Source organism: Capsicum annuum, chromosome 5, assembly GCF_002878395.1.
Source record: "Capsicum annuum cultivar UCD-10X-F1 chromosome 5, UCD10Xv1.1, whole genome shotgun sequence".
In the NCBI taxonomy this organism is placed as follows: Eukaryota; Viridiplantae; Streptophyta; class Magnoliopsida; order Solanales; family Solanaceae; genus Capsicum; species Capsicum annuum.
In genome coordinates, this window is record NC_061115.1 from 67,180,648 (window position 1) to 67,188,723 (window position 8,076).

The window sequence follows — 8,076 nt, forward strand, 5'->3', positions numbered from 1 at the left end:
CAAACCAATGCAAAATTGACCTTTACCTCCTTTTGAATATAACTTTACAAATGCTTCAAATGTTGATTGTGACTATCATGAAATCCACTTATTCTTTGATACAGCACCAGGGAAAGAATACAACAATCTCTTGCTAGATGGATTCACAATTGGAAAAGGTGATATTTTGCTAGAGGAATTGTAAGTTGTTATTAAGAAGAGAATAGAATGGACTTTGATACGTATGGTAGGGATTCAGTAGTTGATTTTTGCTTTCTGGCATTCTTTGAGTGAGTATTGACATGGTTTACTCTCTCTATTTTTCTCTCAGTTGGGCGGCTCGTACTAGCTGTGAGTTCTGATTGAGTATCTAAAAGGTATTTAGTTAAGAGTAGGGGAGATTGTCAGAGTACTCCAAGGTTGAGACATGGTAGTAATTGGACTTGGAGGTACCATAAGTCTACATTCTTTATATTAAAAGAATGATGCTATGCAGACATATATTACCATTCCGATACAATACATTACTGAGCCACAACCTTAATAAGCAATCTGAGAACCATAATCCACGTCCTTGAGCTAGCTGATCGTGTTCAATATTTTCCATTTTTGTCCGATCATCATATCATCGTTTCTTTTCTTTCTCCAATAATGTATTCTTCTCTCAGTTTTACTTTTCCCCGTTACTTCAGTTCCGGGGGTTATTGGATGGCTTCAAGCCTTAGAAGCCATATAAGTTGCTAGCTTGGTTGGAGAACCACTGTCTGGGAGAATGCTTCTTCTAGAATCCTTGTCAGGCCAATTTTGTAATGTGTGTTTGATATTCAAATTTCTCATACTTACTGTCACTTTTATTCTTTATAAAATTGCGGTTTTTGATTTTTGCATCCAATTAAGCTGTGAGCTAAAAACAAATTTAGGTAAAACTTAGATGGGGCTTGATAATAAATTTTTTTGGAGTAGACAACTAATTTCCATGGATAGTATTTCGGATTTGAAAATAGTTAAACTTCATAACTCAATGCAAAAAATATATCTCGAAACATTAAAAATGAAAAGATATTTCTCGAAGAAGATAGCCTATAAATACTTTTGATACATGTCTTTCTCCACTTAAAACTCTTAAAGACTACCATATCATATATCTACTGATCTAATCTATTTTGTGCAACATGCCTTGTACATAAAAGAGCCTAAAATATTTTATTCAATCAGGACTTCCACAATCTCTTGCATGTATCAACAACTTATCCGGAATATCTACTTTCTATTTTTGTATAATTCTTGTATACGGGCAGGTTTTTGCCTTACATTTATTAAAATTTATTACTTATCAGAAATAATATATTCATTTTCCTATCTTCCACAACATATCCTATTCGTTGCTCAATTCTATTGGCATAGTCATCATTTCAAATCATCGTACCACTTGCAAATTTAGGTGAAACTTCGTGGATGGTCATTATAATGCGAATCTTATGGAGATCATGCATTATTAACAAGGCAGACATTTCCAAATTTAAACTATGAAAAGTTTACTCAACTCCACTGTCGATGGTGCATTTTGTTTTCACAACTTTTCAATCGTATCTGATATTTGTTGTCCTTTCTTTTCTGTTTACAACTAAAGAAATAGTGAAAGTATTCATATATGGCTTATTATGTAACTGTCTATTGTTTCAGGGTCCATTGAAGTTGAACTATCTTTCATCGGATGCTCGAATCAGCAACACAGAGTACATTGAGAAAGTGATGAAGAAAGAAGCATATGTATTAGTGGATGTTCAACCTGCTCATCACTATAAGATTGGTTCACTTCCCAACTCTATGAAAATACCTCTATCCATGTTGAAAGATAGATTGCCTAAAATATTTTGTGCCTTGGAAAAATAGGCAAAGAAAAAGATACTCGACAGTGATTCAACTGCTTCTTTATTTGTAATATGAAGAAGTGGCAATGATTCACAAAGGTTTGTTAAACTGCTTCACAAATTTTGGTTTAGTTCAGCTAAGGATATGATTGGGGGCTTAGAGTCATAGGCTCACAATGTGGATCCAAATTTCCGTACATACTAACTATATACATAAAAATTGCCATCCATACTTTGGTTAGTTTCTTGACCTATCATGTGATGTCTTTAATCAAACTCACAATTTGTTTTGTGTACTAGATTGAGCTCCTATTTTTAACTGAATCTTGAAACCCAGTGATTGATCGTCGTACTATTTCGATTGTTGTTTAAATTTTTTTTAATTATGTCAGTTCATGCACTAGGTTGCTTTCATCTTCAAATATAGATTCTTGTAGATATAGGGAGAACAAGCAATTGTTCCTAGAACAGTATGAATAGACTTAATTGGAAGCAGTGGATACATAAAAACAAAGGTGTTTTCTAAAAGCTCTTTCATTCTAGAGTTTTATTCTTTAGTCTCAATGGAAGTAATGGCCATGAGTTGAGATGTCAAAAAGTGGACAACAATATGGATAAACTTTGTTACTATTAAGAGTGGGTTAGAGGATTTTTTATTTTCTGCGAGGGACGGTGTTACTGAAATCACATATTTGCAATTGATTTACCTTTTTTCTCTGGAAATAACCTCTCTACCTCTATGAGGTAGAGGTAAGGTCCGTGTATAATTTACCTTCCCAGATCCCACTAAACTGGGTATTTTGTTGGTATTGTTAACCCTTGTTTTTCTTTCAGTTGCAAACTCTTTGTTGCTACCATATTTGTTTTAAATAAACCAATTATGATTTGGGACATACACCAAATTGTTGCAGGGATATCCTCTGGAGGTTTAGTTGTGAGTTCCCATGATTTCTCTAAACCAAGTAGATCAAGGTTGAATAGCTTCATTATTCAACATGTCTACGATTTGCATAAGCTATGAGGAAACTGTGATCCCTTGATGAAACATAAGACCTGCAATATTTGTATACCTTGTACACTTCTGCAATGTGCTAGGATGCCTGTGGAATTGCCTTACATCGATTGTGTTAGTTTTCTTAGTAAACTTAACAAAATAATAATTGGTTTTTAGCCTATACGTAGGATTAAGAGAGTTTAATGAAGAGTCATAATTTTGTAAGTTTATTTCTCAAGAATGAATGGACAGAATGGGAGCAAAAGGACTCTTTAAGCACTAATGCATCCTTGACATTATATAGAGTGGCTAAGACTGGTGGCCTAATTACTGTTTTTCTTGTCAAATGTTCCTTTTGATGTTTGCCTTGCCTTAAACTATCCAACTCCTTCGACTTTATGGTCACTAATTTCACTCCTGGTTTAGTAGGATTATGATATGTGTAAACTGCTCTCCTCGATTTTAGTGTGCCCATGCTTAATGATTTCTCTAAAATATTTTGACAAGTATGTTGGGCCCGTGCATAGCACGGGCATAAATATCAAGTTTAGGTAAATATGCTATTTATGGGAGATAGAATCATACAAAGATCCTACATGGTGCTTGTACGATAAGTATTATGATTTATGTCCTTATTACAAGGAATGAAGTTCTGAGGTCATCCTTCCTATCGTTAAAAAGTTACACGCATCGGGTGTATACACCTAACCAATAAATAAATGATGTTTGTCACATAATTTAAATATAAATATTAATACTTAATCATAGTTAACCATGTTATTCATAAATTTATCATCAACTTTATTTACTTTTTAAATTTATCATCATATTTATTTACTTTATAAATTTATCATCATATTTATTTACTTTATTAAGTTATCATCATATTTATTTACTTTTATAAATTTATCATCATAATTACTTTACTTCTATTGGACCTTTAGTATCTTAATGTCACTTGTTTTTTTCTATTTCCATTAGAAAACCTTATTTTTCTTATTTTGCTTACTTTTCTAGAGAAAATATTTTGACTAACCAAATATAAAAATATTTTCCTCTATCGAGGTAAGGACAACATCTATAGAAATACAGAGTAGATGAACAAGATTTCAAGTACATATCAACACTAACACCTGCAACATTCTCAAGAAGAATCTACATTTCTTCTTGGCAAGAGCAACATTACAGTCTTTTTCCTCTCCCATGACCCTTTTAGCATGCAGTGTTAGAGCCAAAATTTTCAATAAATCATTTCATCAAGTAAAATGTTTAAGATTTCGTCAAATCTGAGGCGTTCAAAATCTTTGTTATGTACAAATTAAACATTCTCAATTTCTTCCACTGTAGGTGTCTCGAATTTTACCCAAAAAATTGATTTTTCATTTTTCTCTTTAATTCAATTATTCAATCTTTGTTAACTTCATTTTGTATTTTTTTTTCTCGACTTCATCTTCCACGTAAATATCTTCTAATAATTCTTTGTCACTCTCTACTTTATTTGTGTTATCAAAAGTTGACATTCTGGTATTCCAAACGAGGATAAAAAAATGAACGCTGGAAAAAAATAAAGAAATAAAGTTAGACTGATGGTGGCAGACCTTAATGATGGCTGAAATCCTTAGAATTATGTTATAAGCTTTAGTTTCCTTCCATTTTTGAATTAGTGTTGTTGGGTTATTGAATTTTCCTTCATTTTTTAAATTATTTAATTTTGGGGTTAAAATTATTATCTTTAATTTACTTTCTTTTTTAATTGTTTAGTTTCTTGCTTGGGGTATTGAATTTTCCTACATTTTTTAATTGTTTAATTTCCTTATTTAAAAGTAGGATTCTAATCTTTAATTATTCCATGATTAACTTAACTGGTTAGGTGTATACACTCGGTGCATATAAGTTTTTACCCTTCCTATCCCTACTCTAGTAGGACATCATGGAGCATCTACATAAGGAGAAAAACAAACAATTTTGAAGTGTCTATTGTATACATAGAGAAAGCATTATTTTCAAGTAGTAGGAGAATAACAAGAAGGCATCCATTGAAGGCTAAAGAATAATTTAGATTTGAGTTTACTTGATCACTGGTAGAGTTAGAGTTTCGTGTGAGTTGTATGATGGTTTAGTTATCTAGTTAAAGGTTTTCTTTTGTGGTAGTTGGTAGTTGGTGTGACTTGGTGAGGCATGTAACAAGAAGTATGTTTGGATTCTTGAGAGAGTTTTTGCTAGAAAACGTTATTATTAACTATTTGTGTCAAGGTACTAGAGTTAGTTCCTTTGATTTTTGAGTTGTAATCATAAATCCCAATTGAGGGTGGTTACTTCTTGGGTTAGGAGGTTTTTCCATGCAAATTGCTTGTGAATTTAGTTATTGCTCATAGTTATTTGCTTAGTAACTTGGTCCCTGTGTAAAGTTGTTGGCACAAGTTCTTTTCACCTAGTTCTCTATAGTTCTTGTTTTCTTCATGCTTGTTCATTAATAGAGGTTCAGTACCTCATTAGGATTTGCAAGGTAAGGACTAGTCCGCCTTGCCTATACTACCTTTGTTGAGGATTTCTAATAAAAGGCAGGTAGACACTTTGTGTAGTGTATATGTTCGCAAAGAGAGCGAGAGAGAATCATCGAATTTTGATTGTTTAATGTGGCGCAATAAGTCTAGTAGTAAGATAATTGTCTCTACTCATTTCCCTATCTGTCTAGATTGTCACAACATTTTTCAATTTGACATTCTCTAGCAATCATGAATTTATTCCCATAGAAAAGGTTTTGTAAGCCTACATTGCTTGAACTCTTACAAATGTCACGAAGTGCGTATTTCATAACATTTTGATGACTCAATTGGAAAGGACCACACCATTAAGAATCTAAGGTTTTGCACTTGTATCGCCTCAATAATGAGACATAGCCCACAAAATTAGAGCAAGGAAGGAATTTGAATAATTTTCATATGGACAACACTATTGCACAATTTAGAGTATAAAAGATAAAGAAATAGATCCTAAATAACTCATACCCTCCCTCTAATAAGTGTGGCAAGCTATACACCCATAAAAGGGACTCTATTCGACATGGATTCATAAACACCCTAGGACCCAAAATCGAGTTTTGATTTCAGGTTTGTCATTATCTGAACCATGGCCCTGATTGTGACGAGCATTCCAAGCCAATGAAGGCCTGAGATAACTTATTAGGATTATATCATAAGGATAGTCAAATCTAAAGTTTCCAAAACAAGACCATCTGAAAAGAGGTTAAACATAAAAATAAACTAACATCCATTTCTTAAGAATCAAATCCAAACCATTACCCAACACCTATCTATGAAGCCTCTAACTTAAGAATAACTCCTCAGTCGGGAAATGGCCCCCGACTATACCACGAAAATAATAAAATGCTCGAACAAAAATATAAATGAAAAGTAATAATGTCTTACAGATGATGGAGGACTCACCACTTCTCAGTAGTTGTCCAAGCGAGAATACAAATACCCTAGTGTTGCATTGTATTATGGTAAAGTTTCTAGGGATAGTTAGTATGGTAAGTACTGGTATGCAACCCAGGGATAGGAAAATAAATATTTTGAAAATCAAGTCATAAATCTTTTTATGTAACGCCCCGAGAGGATACCCTGGGCATCACACGATGCTTAGTCCCGAGGGACCACAAGCTAAACCATGATTGATATCTGCTATAAGCACTAAATAATAATACTGAAATAAATACAGAATTAAGCTGAATTTCCATAAGGTTCGAAATCTAAATACAGATAAATAATAACATCTGGTAGAAACATCTAAAAACTAAACATTGTTTGAACTGGTCTAGTCTGAAAGCCTCTAACTGAATTGTCTGAATATGAAGTTGATGGGATAAGCCCCCAACAAACTCCAACTACTGAACTATTGATAAACTAAAATACTAAAATAAAAGAACATCCTCAATAGATGAGGACTCAGTACTAAATCTGTGACTGCTGACTGGATTTTCCTAAGCGCGATCGGGAACCTGAGCGTCCGAACCTATGATATGAGACATCATAGAGCAAAGAAAGAGTATGCGTCAGTTCGTGGAATGTACTGATATGATAAATGAGGTAAGGATGAATACAAGGGTTCATATAAATGAAAAGTAATTGACTAAATGATATATAGTAACTGAGTATGAGAGTACATGGATAACTGAAACTACTGTAAATACTGAGTATGTAATACAGTGCATATATGTATACTACCACTAAGCTTTTCTGAAGCTAAGTACTGAGTTCTGATAACTGAGTAACTGACACCTGAAGTTACTGATAACTAAATTACTGATATTGAGTGACTGTGTCTGATAGTCCTGATTTTGTAGAACTAAATAGAACTCTAAACTGAGACTAAAACTGAGATCGTGGGAGGTAATCATCTAACCGACATACCCCTCTCAGAACTGATTAGTGTCCAACCTGTAACCCCATCTAGAAGGGTACTAATACTGTGCCACGAGTACTAATACTAGAAAACCAGGATACCAAGCCTAACTAACTGGTAACACCTGGGGGGAGCCAAGCCTAATCTAACGGATAACCCCTGGGAGGTAGTCAAGCCTAGTCTGACGGGTGACTCCTCATCCTGTGCTGGCTACGTAGTTTGGAGTACAAGGACTATGTAATGCCCCAAAATCTCATTTTGAGACGTCATACGGTACTTAAGTCTATAAGTATCCCTAAGCTAACCCTTTGAGCCTGTTACTATTTCTAACACTTACTTTTAAGATGGATAAAGCAAAACAATGGCACTGTCATAACATATCTCAACTGAATTAACAGAAGAGTACTGCCTGAATAGCAACATGCTAAAAAGTCTAAAACACCACTGATAGTCTAGTCTGACAAAGCCTCTACTACTCAAGAACTAGAGAGCCATTGGGACAGATCCCAAACTGACTCATACTCAACTGAAAAGAAACAACTCAACTACTATGAAGACTGAAATTAGGGAAAACGGGTCCTTGAACCATGAGGACTCACCAACTATGGAGGTGTAGATCAAGGTACTCGATGATTACTGACGCTGCTGAGACTGAATACCTGAACCTATATTATGAGACAATGTAGCACACAGACGTATATGTAGATCAGTACTTTGAGGATGTACTGAGTATATGGGGGTCTATGCGATACTTAAAATAATAATATCATCAATCTTTACAAAAATCATGCATGCTAATATAACTGACTCACATAGCTCAAATAATCT

At 34.0% G+C, this 8,076-nt stretch overlaps 1 pseudogene; it reads left to right on the top strand.

Moving 5' to 3' along the window:
* The first annotated feature begins 406 nt into the window (after positions 1-406).
* On the top strand, positions 407-2,055 carry LOC107872496 (annotated as a pseudogene).
* The last annotated feature ends 6,021 nt before the right edge of the window (positions 2,056-8,076 follow it).